The sequence below is a fragment of the Mustela nivalis genome (genome assembly GCF_964662115.1).
Source record: "Mustela nivalis genome assembly, chromosome: 3".
Taxonomy (NCBI): domain Eukaryota; kingdom Metazoa; phylum Chordata; class Mammalia; order Carnivora; family Mustelidae; genus Mustela; species Mustela nivalis.
Window position 1 is genome coordinate 162,309,278 of NC_139022.1, and position 13,356 is coordinate 162,322,633.

Below are 13,356 nucleotides of genomic sequence, written 5' to 3' on the forward strand. Positions count from 1 at the left end.
ATTCAGGGAACAAAAGCTCCAAGAGAGAACCCAAGCAGATTACATAGCCTCATCCCTGGCAAGGGTGGTGCAATTCTGCCTCGGGCAAAGACATTTGAGAATCACTGCAATAGACCCCTCCCGCAGAAGATCAGCAAGAACATCCACCCAAAACTAAGCTCACCAATCAAGGAAAACAGTGTAACTCCAGAGCTAGGGGAAAGCAATGCATAGAATTCATGTTTTTATTTCCCCATGATCCTTTAGTCTTGCAAAGTTAAATTTTTTAATTTTATTTGTTTCTTCTATTTTCTTAACTTCTTCTCTTTCCTCATTAATTTTTTTAAATTAGTTCATCTTAACAATACATTTCTTTAAAAAAGGAGTTTTTTTAAACCCTCATTATTAAAGTCATATTCTATCCCTTCATTGTATTATTGTATTTAACCTTATTTTTTGTATACCTATAGGTCTTTTTTTTTCCTAAAAAAATTTGAGATTCAATTTCTTCTGATACATCAGAATATACCCTAATCTACCACATGGCTTTGTTCTAGTCTCCAGTCTGAGCACATTCCTTCCTCTTTCTTTTTTTTTTTTTTTTTAATTTTTCCAACCAACTTATCAATTCCTTTTTCAGATTTTTAAAAAAATTTTCATATTTACAGTCATATTTTTTTCTTTCATCATGTTTACCCATATTTTTGTACATACTTAAGTTCTTCTTTCTTTGATATTTTGGGAGGTAGTTTTTTTAAGAGACCAAAATACACTAAAAATCAAGTGGGTGGCTCTGTTCTATTCACCAGTTTAACATATATATATTTTTTAATTTTTATTTCCTTTTTTTCCATTTCTTCTTCCTCTGGTTTTGGAACTCTTCTGATTTGGTTAGCATACATTTTTCTGGGGTCTTCACCACCCTTTTAGTATTTTATTATCTCATTCATATATTCTTATCTGGATAAATGACAAGGCTGAACAACTCACCACAAAAGAAGAACAAGAGGTAGTACCAATGGCTAGGGACCTAATCAATATGGACATTTATAATATGTCAGATCTAGAGTTCAGAATGATGATTCTCAAGGTTCTAGCTGGGTTAGAAAAAAGTATGGAAGATATTAGAGAAACTGTGTCTGGAGAAATAAAATCCCTTTCTGGAGAAATAAAAGAACTAAATCTAATCAAGTTGAAATTGAAAAGCTATTAATGAGGTACAATAAAAAAATGGAGGCTTTTACTGCTAGGGATAAACGAGGCAGAAGAGAGAATTAGTGATATAGAAGAACAAATGATGGAGAATAAAGAAGCTGAGCAAAAGAGAGACAAACAACTACTGCACAATGAGGGAAGAATTTGAGGGATAAGTGATACCATAAGATAAATAAATATTAGAATAATTGGAATTCCAGAAGAGGAAGAGAGAGAGGGGGGAAGAAGGTATATTAGAATGAATTATAGTAGAGAATTTCCCTTGTGGAAAAGGAGCAAGCATCAAATTCCAGGAGGCACAGAGAAACCCACCCAAAATCAATAAAAATAGGTCCATACCCCATCATCTAATAGTAAAACTTACAAGTCTTAGTGACAAAGAGAAAATTCTGAAAACAGCTTAGGACAAGAACTCTGTAACATATAATGGTAGAAATATTAGATTGGCAGCAGACTTATCGACAGAGACCTAGCAGACCAGAAAGAACTGGCATGATAGACTCAGAGCACTAAATGAGAAAAATATGCAACTAAGAATACTATATCCAGCTAAGCTATCATTGAAAATAGATAAAAAGCTTCCAAGACAAACAAAAATTAAAAGAATTTGCAAACAGCAAACCAGCCCTACAGGAAATATTGAAAGTGGTCCTCTAAACAAAGAGAGAGCCTAAAAGTAGTAGACCAGAAAGGAACAGAGACAATACACAGTAACAATCACCTTATGGGCAATACAATGGCACTAAATTTGTATCTTTCAATAGTTACCCTGTATGTACATGGGCTAAATGCCCCAATCAAAAGACACAGGGTATCAGAAACTCATTACAGACCTAAAGACATCTCCAGATTAAAAGTGAGGGGGTGGAAAACAATTTACCATGATAATGTGCATCAAAAAAAGCTGGGGTGGCAATCCTTATATCAGACAAATTAGATTTTTAAACCAAGCACTATAATAAGAGATGAGGAAGGACACTACATCATTCTTAAAGGGTCTGTCCAACAAGAAGATCTAACAATTTTAAGTATCTATGCCCTTATCATGGGAGCAGCCAATTATATAAACCAATTAATAACAAAATCAAAGGAACACATCAACAATAAAACAATAATAGTAGGGGACTTTAAACCCCCTCTCACTGAAATGGACAGATCATCCAAGCAAAAGATCAACAAGGAAATAAAGGCTTTAAATGACACACTGGACCAGATGGACATCACAGATATATTCAGAACATTCCATCCCAAAGTCACAGAATAAACATTCTTCTCCAGTGCACATAGAACATTCTCCAGAATTGATCACATCCTGGGTCACAAATCTGGTCACAACTGGTACCAAAAGATTGGGATCATTCCCTGCAAATTCTCTGAAGCTAAAAATCACAAGAGGAAAGTTAAAAAGAACTCAAATCCATGGAAGCTAAAGAGCATCCTACTAAAGAATGAATGGGTCAACCAGGAAATTAAAGAAGAATTGGAAAAAAAAAATCATGGAAAAATGGAAACACAACTGTTCAAAAATCTGTGAGACACAGCAAAGGTGTTCCTGAGTGGAAAGTATATCGATAGAAGATTTTCTCATGAAACAGGAAAGGTCTCAAGTACATAACCTAACCCTACACCTAAAGGAGCTGAAGAAAGAACAGCAAAGAAAGCCTAAACCCAGAAGGAGAAGAGAAATAATAAAGATCAGAGCAGAAATCAATGAAATAGAATCCCAAAGAACAGTAGAATAAATCAACAAAACTAGGAGTTGGTTCTTTGAAAGAATTAGTAAGATTGATAACCCCCCGACCAGACTTATCAAAAAGAAAAGAGAAAGGACCCAAATTAATAAAATCATGAATGAAAGAGGAGAGATCACAACCAACACCAAAGAAATACAAACAAGCATAAAAACATATTATGACCAGCTACACGCCAGCAAATTTGACAATGTGGAGGAAATGGATGCATTCCTAGAGACATATAAACTACTTAAAATGAACCACAAAGAAATAGAAAACCTGAACAGACCCATAACCAGTTAGGCAATTGAAGCAGTCATTAAAAATCTCTCCCCCAAAACAAAACAAAACAAAACAAAAACAAGAGCCCAGGGCCCCATGGCTTCCTAGGGGAATTCTACCAAATATTTAAAGAAGAATTAATACCTATTCTCCTGAAACTGTTCCAAAAAATAGAAATGGAAGGAAAACTTCCAAACTCATTTTATGAGGCCAGCATTACCTTGATCCCAGAACCACGGAAAGACCCCACCAAAAAGGAGAATTACAGACCAATATCCTTAATGAACACAGATATGAAAATTCTCACCAAAATAGTAGCCAATAGGATTCAACAGTACATTAAAAGGATTATTCACCACAACCAAGTGGGATTTATTCCTAGACTGCAAGGTTGGTTCAACATCCACAAATCAATAAATGGGATGTAATACATTAATAAAGGAAAGAACAAGAATCACAGGATACTCACAATGGATGCTGAAGAAGCATGTGACAAAGTAAAGCATTCTTTCTTGATCAAAACTCTTCACAGTGTAGGAATAGAGGGTATACAAAGCCATCTATAAAAAACACACAGTGAATATCATTCTCAATTGGGAAAGACTGAGATCTTTTCCCCTGAGGTCAGGAACATGTCAGGGATGTCCACTATCACCACTGTTATTCACCATAGTACTAGAAGTCCTAGCCTCAGCAATCAGACAACAAAAAGAAATAAAACACATCTGAATCAGCAAAGAAGAAGTCACACTCTCACTCTTTGCAGATTATATGATACTTTATATGGAAAACCTAAAATACTCCACTCCAAAACTGCTGGAACTCATGCAGGAATTCAGTAAAGTGTCAGGAATAAAATCAAGGCTCAGAAATCAGTTGCATTTCTCTACACCAACAATAAGACAGAAAAAAGAGAAATTAAGGAGTCAATCCCATTTGCAGTTGCACCCAAAACCATAAGATACCTAGGAATAAACCTAACGAAAGAGGCAAAGATTCTGTACTCAGAAAACTATAAAGTACTCATGAAAGAAATTGAGGAAGACACAAAGAAATGGAAAAATGTTCCATGTTCATGGATTGGAAGAACAAATATTGTGAAAATGTCTGTGCTACCTAAAGCAATCTACATACTTAATGTAATTCCTATCAAAATACCATAAATTTTTTTCAAAGAAATGGAACAAATAATCCTAAAATTTACATGGGTCCAGAAAAGATCCCAAATAGCCAAAGGAATGTTGAAAACGAAAACCAAAGTTGGTGGCATCACAATTCCAGACTTCAAACTCTATTACAAAGCTGTCATCATCAAGATAATATGGTACTGTCACAAAAACAAGCACATAGGTTAATGGAACAGAACAGAGAACTCTCAACTCTATGGTCAACTGATCTTCAACAAAGCAGGAAAGAATGTCCGATGGAAAAAAGACAGTCTCTTCAACAAATGGTGTTGGGAAAATTGGACAGCCATATGCAAACAAATGAAACTGGACCATTTCCTTATACCACACATAAAAATAGACTCAAAATGGATGAAAGACTTCAATGTGAGGCAGGAATCCATCAAAATTCTTGAGGATAACACATAGACACCTCTTCGACCTCAGCTGCAGCAACTTCTTCCTAGAAACATTGAAAAAGGCAAGGGAAGCTAGAGCAAAAATGAACTATTGAGAAGTCATCAAGATCAAAAACTTTTGCACAGCAAAGGAAACAGTCAACAAAACCAAAAAACAACTGACAGAATGGGAGAATATATTCCCAAATGACATATCAGATAAAGGGCTTGTATCCAAAATCTATAAAGAACTTATCAAACTCAACACCCAAAGAACAAATAATCCAATCAAGAAATGGGCAGAGGATATGAAGAGTTTTTGCAAAGAAGACATCCAGATGGTCAACAGACACATGAAAAAGTGCTCAACATCACTTGGTGTTAGGGAAAGATAAATCGAAACCACAATGAAATACCACCTCACACCAGTCAGAATGGTTAAAATTAACAAGTCAGGAAACGACAGATGTTGGTGAGGATGTGAAGAAAAGGAATGCTGTTGGTGGAAATGCAAGCTGGTGCAGTCACTCTGGAAAACAGCATGGAGGTTCCTCAAAAAGTTGAAAATAGAGTTACCCTACAACCCAGCAATCTCACTACTGGGTATTTACCCTAGAGATACAAATGTAGTGATCTGAAGGGGCATGTGCACCCAAATGTTTATAGCAGCAATGTCCACAATAGCCAAAGTATGGAAAGAACTTAGATGTCCATCAACAGACGAGTGGATACAGAAGATGTGGTACATACATACATACACACACACACACACACATACACACATACAAACACAGGAATACTGTGCAGTCATCAAAATAAATAAAATCTTGTCATTTTCAATGACATGGACGGAACTAGATGGTATTATGCTGAGAAAAATAAGTCAATCAGAGAAAGAGAATTATATTATCTCTCTGATATGAGGAATTTGATAGGCAGAGTTGGGGGTTTGGGGTTAGGGAAAGAAAAAATGCAACAAGATGGGATCGGCAGGGAGACAAACCATAAGAGACTTTTGATTTCACAAAACAAACTGAGGGTTGCTGGGGAATGTGGGGGTGTGGAGAGGGTGATTAGGTTATGAATATTGGGGAGGGTATGTGATATGGTGAGTGTTATGAAGTTTGTAAGCCTGACGATCACAGACCTGTACCCCTGGGGCAAATAATAGAGTTATATGTTAATAAAAATTATTAATAAAAAAAGAGAGATGAAGGCATCACACTTCCTAATTTTAAACTATATTACAAAACTCCTATAATCGAACTTTCTCCAAGGAAGACATACAAAAGGCCAAAAAATATATGAAAAGGTGTCCAACATCATTAATCATCAGGATAATTGAAATCAAAACCATAATGACCTATCACCATATACCTGTTAAACTAACTATTATCACAAAGACAAGTAATAGTAACTACTGGAGAGCCTTTTCAGAAAGGGGGACCATTGTGCAGTTAGTGGCAATGTAAACTGGAAGTTACACTATGAAGAGAGTGTGGGGGTTCTTCAAAAACTAAAAACTATCATATGACTCAGTGATCCCACTTTTGTGTGTACATCCAAAAGAACTGAAATCACTATGTAGAAGAGATATCTGTGGCCCCATGTTTATAGCAACTTTTTTTTTTTACAATATCTAAGACATGAAAACAACCTAGGTACTTGTCAAAAGATGACTGAATACAAAAAATGCCATGTATACATACAACGGAATATTTTTCAGCCCTACAAAGTGGGAGAGGGGAGGGAATTCTGTAAGATTCTATGATATGAGAAAATTTGAGGATATGCTAAGTGAAAGAAACCAGTCACAAAAAAACCCAAATACTATGTGATTCCATTCTATGAGGTACTTAGAGCAATCAAAATCACGTAATCAGAAAGTATAGTGGTGGAGGACAGTGGCTGGTGAGGAGGGAACACAGAGAGGTACCATCTGATAGTTACAGAGCTTCAGTTTACGAGATGAAAGAGATATGGGGATGGATGGTGGTGACGGCTGTACAATGATATGAAAGGACTTAATACCACTAAACTGTACACTTAAAATGGATAGGATGGTAAATTTTATGCTATATGTATTTTATCACAATAAAAAAGGAAACAAAAAGCGAATTAATTTCTTTGTGGTTTGTGAAACCATTAAAATGGTAAAAAAAAAAAAAGATTAAAACAAATAAAATTTTAAAAACATGTTTATGTTAAAATTTTGATTTGAGAATGAGAAGAATTTATATTTGCAAAGTAAAAGAAAAGTGCCAGACACATAATGAATAATAAACTATGGTCATTACATTTATTGACAATTACATTTGTGATTGTCTTCACCTTACAATAACAGAATAAGTTTTACCTTGAAGAACACTGAAAAAATGGTGACCCTTAGACTGATATTCTTTTTCTAGGTGGCTAGGAACTTCACTACATCTCACATTTAGACATTAGCTCCTGACATGATTTCACATTTACTATCGGATTCTCACAAGTGGCTTAAGGCACAGAAATGACAGTATTATCTATGTTTTAAAAATATAAAACCAGGGGTGCCTGGATGGCTCAGTGAGTTAAAACCTCTGCCTTCGGTTCAGGTCATAATCCCAGGGTCCTGGGATCAAGCCCCACACAGGGCTCTCTGCTCAGTGGGGAGCCTGCTTTCTCCTTTCTCTCTCTGCCTGCCTCTCTGCCTACTTGTGATCTCTGTCTGTCAAATAAATAAATAAAATTAAAAAAAAATATATATATATACACACATATTTATATGTATGGATCTAAAAATGGGTGCTACCCTTCTCGCTTTTGCTAATACCCACTTTTAGATCCCCGATCTTATTTCATTGTTTCATGTAATCTTTATGACAATAATAAATTATAGATTTTACCATTACATTAAATTTTCCCCATTTAATGTATGTAACCATCAATGCATAATTTGAGCTATGGGAACAATCATAGAAAAGTAAGCCTGCTATTATCATTTTCTTTTAAATTATACATTTAGAAAAATGTAAAAGTGATGGTATTTAATGCTTAAAAGCTTTCAGAAAATATGTTGAAGTTTTACTTTTACATTTTTATTTTATTTTGCATATTTCAGACTTCTAAATTGTTAATTTGTTTTTATCAAAACAAATACCACTTAGCAGTTCTAACTATAAAAATTTCAAATGCAAATATAGTCTTGTTTTATGAGTTTTTTTAAAAAACAAATAGTGAAAAGTTTTTTTTTCTGAATCTCAAAGATCACTCAACTAATGTTATTTTCTAAGCTGTGATGATACCTATGTACATGAACTGATCATGATTACTAAGTAGATCATTATAAATATGACATATTGCATTGAGTTAGCTTTAATGAAGTGAAGACAGAAGACATATAGCTTTGTATCTTACTAATAGAGATACATCAGGAAATAGAAATTCAGGGATCTGGTAATAACTCTAAATTAATTTATCTCATCAGATTTTCCTAAAGGAGGACTATGCAAAAAGAAAAGATCTCTCTTTCATTCTCTCTCTCACACACACACACTTAAGAATTTTAACCTAAGTCCTAGTAATTAAAGTTTTCAAAGAAGTTAACTGTATTTCATATGTTCATATTTAGTTTTTTTTCTTTTTTACTTATAAAGCCTAGCAATAAATAGATTGAGAAAGAGAGAGAGAAAGGGAGAATGTTTATACCATTTAATATGCAAAACATTTCAGTAATAGTTATGGTCGAAGTTGGAATAACATGGGTATGCTATATAAATAAATATTAGAGATTTTGGAAATACACAGCTTATATTTTGCTCATTCTAACCCAATTACAAGTTTATAACAATAAAAATAATTAAAAACTAAGACTGAGAATACATTAATGAAATATTAATCACAGTGCACAGAAAAAAATCTTTACAAATAATTATTTAATTGAGATCATACAACCTCCTTGGCTATGTATTTTTACTTTGTATTTAAGTACAAATATTTAAATTGTAGAATCTGAATATAACTGATATTCTTAGAAACATTGTAAAAACAAAAGTAGTTGATTATATCTTCGCATATATTAGGCTATTAAAACTAAATTTATTTCTACTCTCAGTGACAATAGTCAACTATACCTTTGAGGCAATATGAATATGAGTATCATATTTATAGATATGAGAATAAATATTGCTAATGGGAGGTATTTTTGTTGAATTTTTTCCATACTCTTACCTGTTCCTGTTTAGAAATTGTATTTTTATTACTCTATGAAGATTACATTTTAAAAATGCACATCATTGTAGTCTGATAAATTTTAACTAGATTAGCACTTAGAATGATATGGTTGGTCTCACATTTCAGTTGAATATGAAAAATAATCCTATGATATTTCTACACTGATGTGTATTTATTAGATACAGTCATGCAAATAAGTGCAGTAAATATGCTCTCATAGACTCATAACAGAATATATTTTTACTTAAGTTTCTGATGAGGCAGATATAATATTATGCAAACATTTTTAAGAGTCTCTCCATAATTTCCTTTTCCATTTACATGCAGAACGAGTAATTAAGATTTGGGGTATTGGTGATAAACTGACTGGCTCCAACTTCCCCATATACTATCTTACCTAATTGTGAGCATTTTATTGTCCCTTTGTGATGCAGTCTCCTTTTCATAAAATTGAGTAATTATAGCTTTTACAGGATAAAATAAGTCAATAGGTCTTATTGGCCATTTTTCTTAATTGATATAAACGATTTTGCTCTAGGTGAGCAGAAAATGATTAGCACGTATAGATAGAGCATTGAGTCTGAGATTCCAGAAATGACATGCAGAATAAAAATGTGGGGGGTACACTGCTGAGAGCAATGAATATCTCTACCTCAGCTGTTGCTGGGAAAAAAAAGTCGCCTAGATGTTACTGATTGAAGTTAACCAAATCAGGTCTGGTAAGTATTGGAATTGTGCTTAGTACATATTAACGCCACAATAAATGGTAGCTATCAAAACTTTTATTATCAAATAACTACATTCTTATGTGCTTCAGCTGTAAACGTTTTAGCTTACAAATTTCAAAACTGAGCTCTAAAATCTCCTCTTTCTATCTACCTTCTTTTTATTCAACATGAGATGCTGAGTTCTGTGTTTTTCTCTTTTTTGATATAGAAACTGATTTTTTAAAATTTATTGAGATAGGATTGAAGTAAAATAAACTACAGATATTTAAACTACAACCTGATTAGTTTTGACATAGTTGTATACCTCGGAAGCTACCACCATAAACAAGTTAAAGAACATTTCCATCACCCACAAAAACGATTCCTCATGCCTCCTAGAAATCTTCCTTCTCACTACTGGCTTGGATTCTATTGCTATGATTACGTTTGTGTGATCTAGGTTTTACTGTAAAAGGAATCGTGCAGAATCTACTCTTTTGCCTGACTTATTTCACTCAGGATAATAAGTGGATCAATTTTACAATTGATCCATGTTGTGTATATTAATAGATCATTTCTCTTTATTGCTAGGAAGCATTCTGCTTTATGAATAACACCATAATTTGCTTATCCATTCATCTCTTGATGGACATTTGGGTTCTTTATGGTTTTTGACTACCACAAAAAATGCTGATATGAGCATTCACATACAATTCTTTTTGTGAATATAAGTTTTAATTTCTTTCAGGAAAATAACTGAGAGTGAACTGAATGGATTTTATGACATATTTATCTTGAGACACAGCCAAAATGCTTTGCAAACTGGTTATGCCATTTTACATTCCCACCAACAGTAAAGATGAATTCTAGTTTCTCCATAACCCTGCCAATACTTGCTATCATATCATCAGACTTTTCAATTTTAGTTAACCTAATGGGTGTACAGAGGTAGCACCTAATGGCATTAATTTTTATTTCGATGATGACTAATAATGTTTAACATTTTTTATGTGTTTTTTCTGTTTTGTGAGTTGTCTTTCAAATCTTCTGCCTGTATATTATTCATTTGTCTTCTTATTCTCAAAATATAAGAGGTTTTTATAGATCTTGGACACAAGTGATATCTGGTGTCCAAGACCTATAAACATCTCCCAGCTTATCACTTGTATTTTGGATTTCTTAACAATGTCTTTGAAACTGAAAAGTCTTCAACTTTGATGAATTCTAACTAATCATTTTCTATGTTGCATACATTTGTGATAAAAAAATAAACATTTTTCCCCAGATGGTAAATATTTTCTCAATTATCTCATTGCAGTTTCTTTTGCTTTCCATTTTATACTTACATCCATCATCCACTTTGAGTTAATTTTGTATTTGATGTGAAGTGAAATTTTGTTTTATGTTCTCCACACATGGATATATTCAATCTGGCCCAATCTGCTAAAATGATTTTCCTCCAACACAGCATTTCCTTAGCACTTTTATTAAAAATCAGCTGGCTATATATTTGAGCTATATTTTGAGTGTCCATTCCACTGACCTACACATGAAGCTTTTTTGTAACCACATAAATGCCTTGATTAATAGTACTTTAAAAGAGACAAGTTAAATCTATCAACTTCCTTTTACAAAATTGGTTTGACCATTCTAGATCTTCTGCATTTCAATTTTTTAGAATAGTCACCAAATTTTCAAAGAAACTTAACAATTAGCATAAAAATACCTCCTGGAATCTGGCTTGACATTATGATCACATTGAATATATAGGTAGTTCAGTTTGGAAAGAACTGACATCTTGACATACTGAGTTCTACAATCTGTACATAATATATTCTTCTCTAAGTGTTCTTTAAATTTTCGCAGTCTTGTTTTAGAATGATCAATATAGTTGTTGGCTGTCTTTAAATTTACTCTCAGGTATTTTATGGGAGGGGGTCTGGCATAATCATAAATTGAGTTAATTTACTATCACTGACATATAGAAGTATCAGTTTTTCTTCCATGTCTAGAAGAATACAACTTTTCTATTATTTTAAGTTTTTGCCTTGCAAAATTTTATATTCATTATGGTAGTTTCTCCAGAGATTCGCATTTTTAATAAATTATCATGTCTTCTGCAAATACCCTATTTTTAAATAAATTCACATTCTGAGGTATTGGAGGTTAATATTCAACATATGAATTTTGGAGAAACAGAATTCAACCCAAAATATAAATTTAATGTTACTTGACATCTGTTTATTCCAAAAAATTAATATCAATACTTTTCAAATTGAAATTTCCTATTATATAATATTCATTATATAATCAAGTATTATGACTCTGAAAGAGCCATAATACTTAGATATATTCACTTCTTCCTGAGTTTTCTTAAGTTCTTAACTTCTGGAAACTTAAATATTCTGGGCCAGTAAAAGCTGGAAAATGATATACTTTTATAATTTAGTTTATATGGAATAATTTTATGCTCTGATAGGCTTGGGATTTGACATTTTTTAAAATTCAGAAACCCAATTTCAACCAATCAAAAATCTTAAGTAATAAAACTACAAAGCATTTCTTCTACTTTTCTGAGTTGCCTCTCTGAGTTGCTGGATCTCTATTATCTGATAAAACCCATAAAATGCTGCAGAGCCTGAGGATAAAGCAAATAAAAGCAATTGTTATTATTTGGGGCTGTGTGTTCTTAAGTATATCAAATTGCTTCTCTGTGGGAATTTAGTTGGCATTAATATATCATTAAGCTTTCAAATTTCATATTAGTAAATTTTGTGAATAGAATTCCCTTTCTTCTTGAATGCATTATTATTCAAGAACTATTAAGCACCATGGCTTTCATATCTAACCCTCTAATTTAGTCAAGATGGGGTTGTACAGAGGTAGGGTTAGTCCTTAATCCATTTTGACTGGTGTCTTTATAACACGGAATTTGGAAAAACACAGACATCGGGAGAATGCCATGCGAAGACTGGAGAGTTGGGCCACAAATGAAGAACGTAGGAGAAAGGCTTGGAACAGACTCTCCCCTAGTAACTTCAGAGGGAATCTTTCCCTGTCAACACCGTGATTTAGGATTCTGGGCTCCCAAAACTGTGAGAAAATGCAATTTTGTTGTTCAAGCCACCTACTTTGTGGTACTTTGTCACAGTAGTCCTAGCAAAACAGTAATGATGCTCAAACATTAATTTTTACTTAAAACATTGTGCAAGGGAACTAAAAATATGTGATTTTTTGTGTGTGTCTAAAAACTCCTAATTTACACTCACTTGATTGTTAAATTGGATAAATATGAATTAAATGTTAAGCCCATTTTTTTCCTCCTCCATCATCTCCTGAGAATTTAGCTCTGCAGCTCAGAAGTATAAGCCAATATAACCTGATTCTTTTATCATAACCTATTTTCCTCTTTTACAACTCCTCATTTTTATGATTGGCTCATGAGTTTAAAGCTCTCTTTATTTTTTTCAGAACTTTGATTTAGCCTAATGATGCATTGATGACTCTTGTCTTGCAATCTTCTCTATTGCTTCACTCTAGAATTATAATTTGATATATGTAACCCTTGCTGGACTGATTTTCTGAGGGTCTCTCATGGTTTTCATAACCTTTCCTGTCTCTTCCATAGTCTATGAAACTCCCACGCTTTGACTCCTACATCACCAAT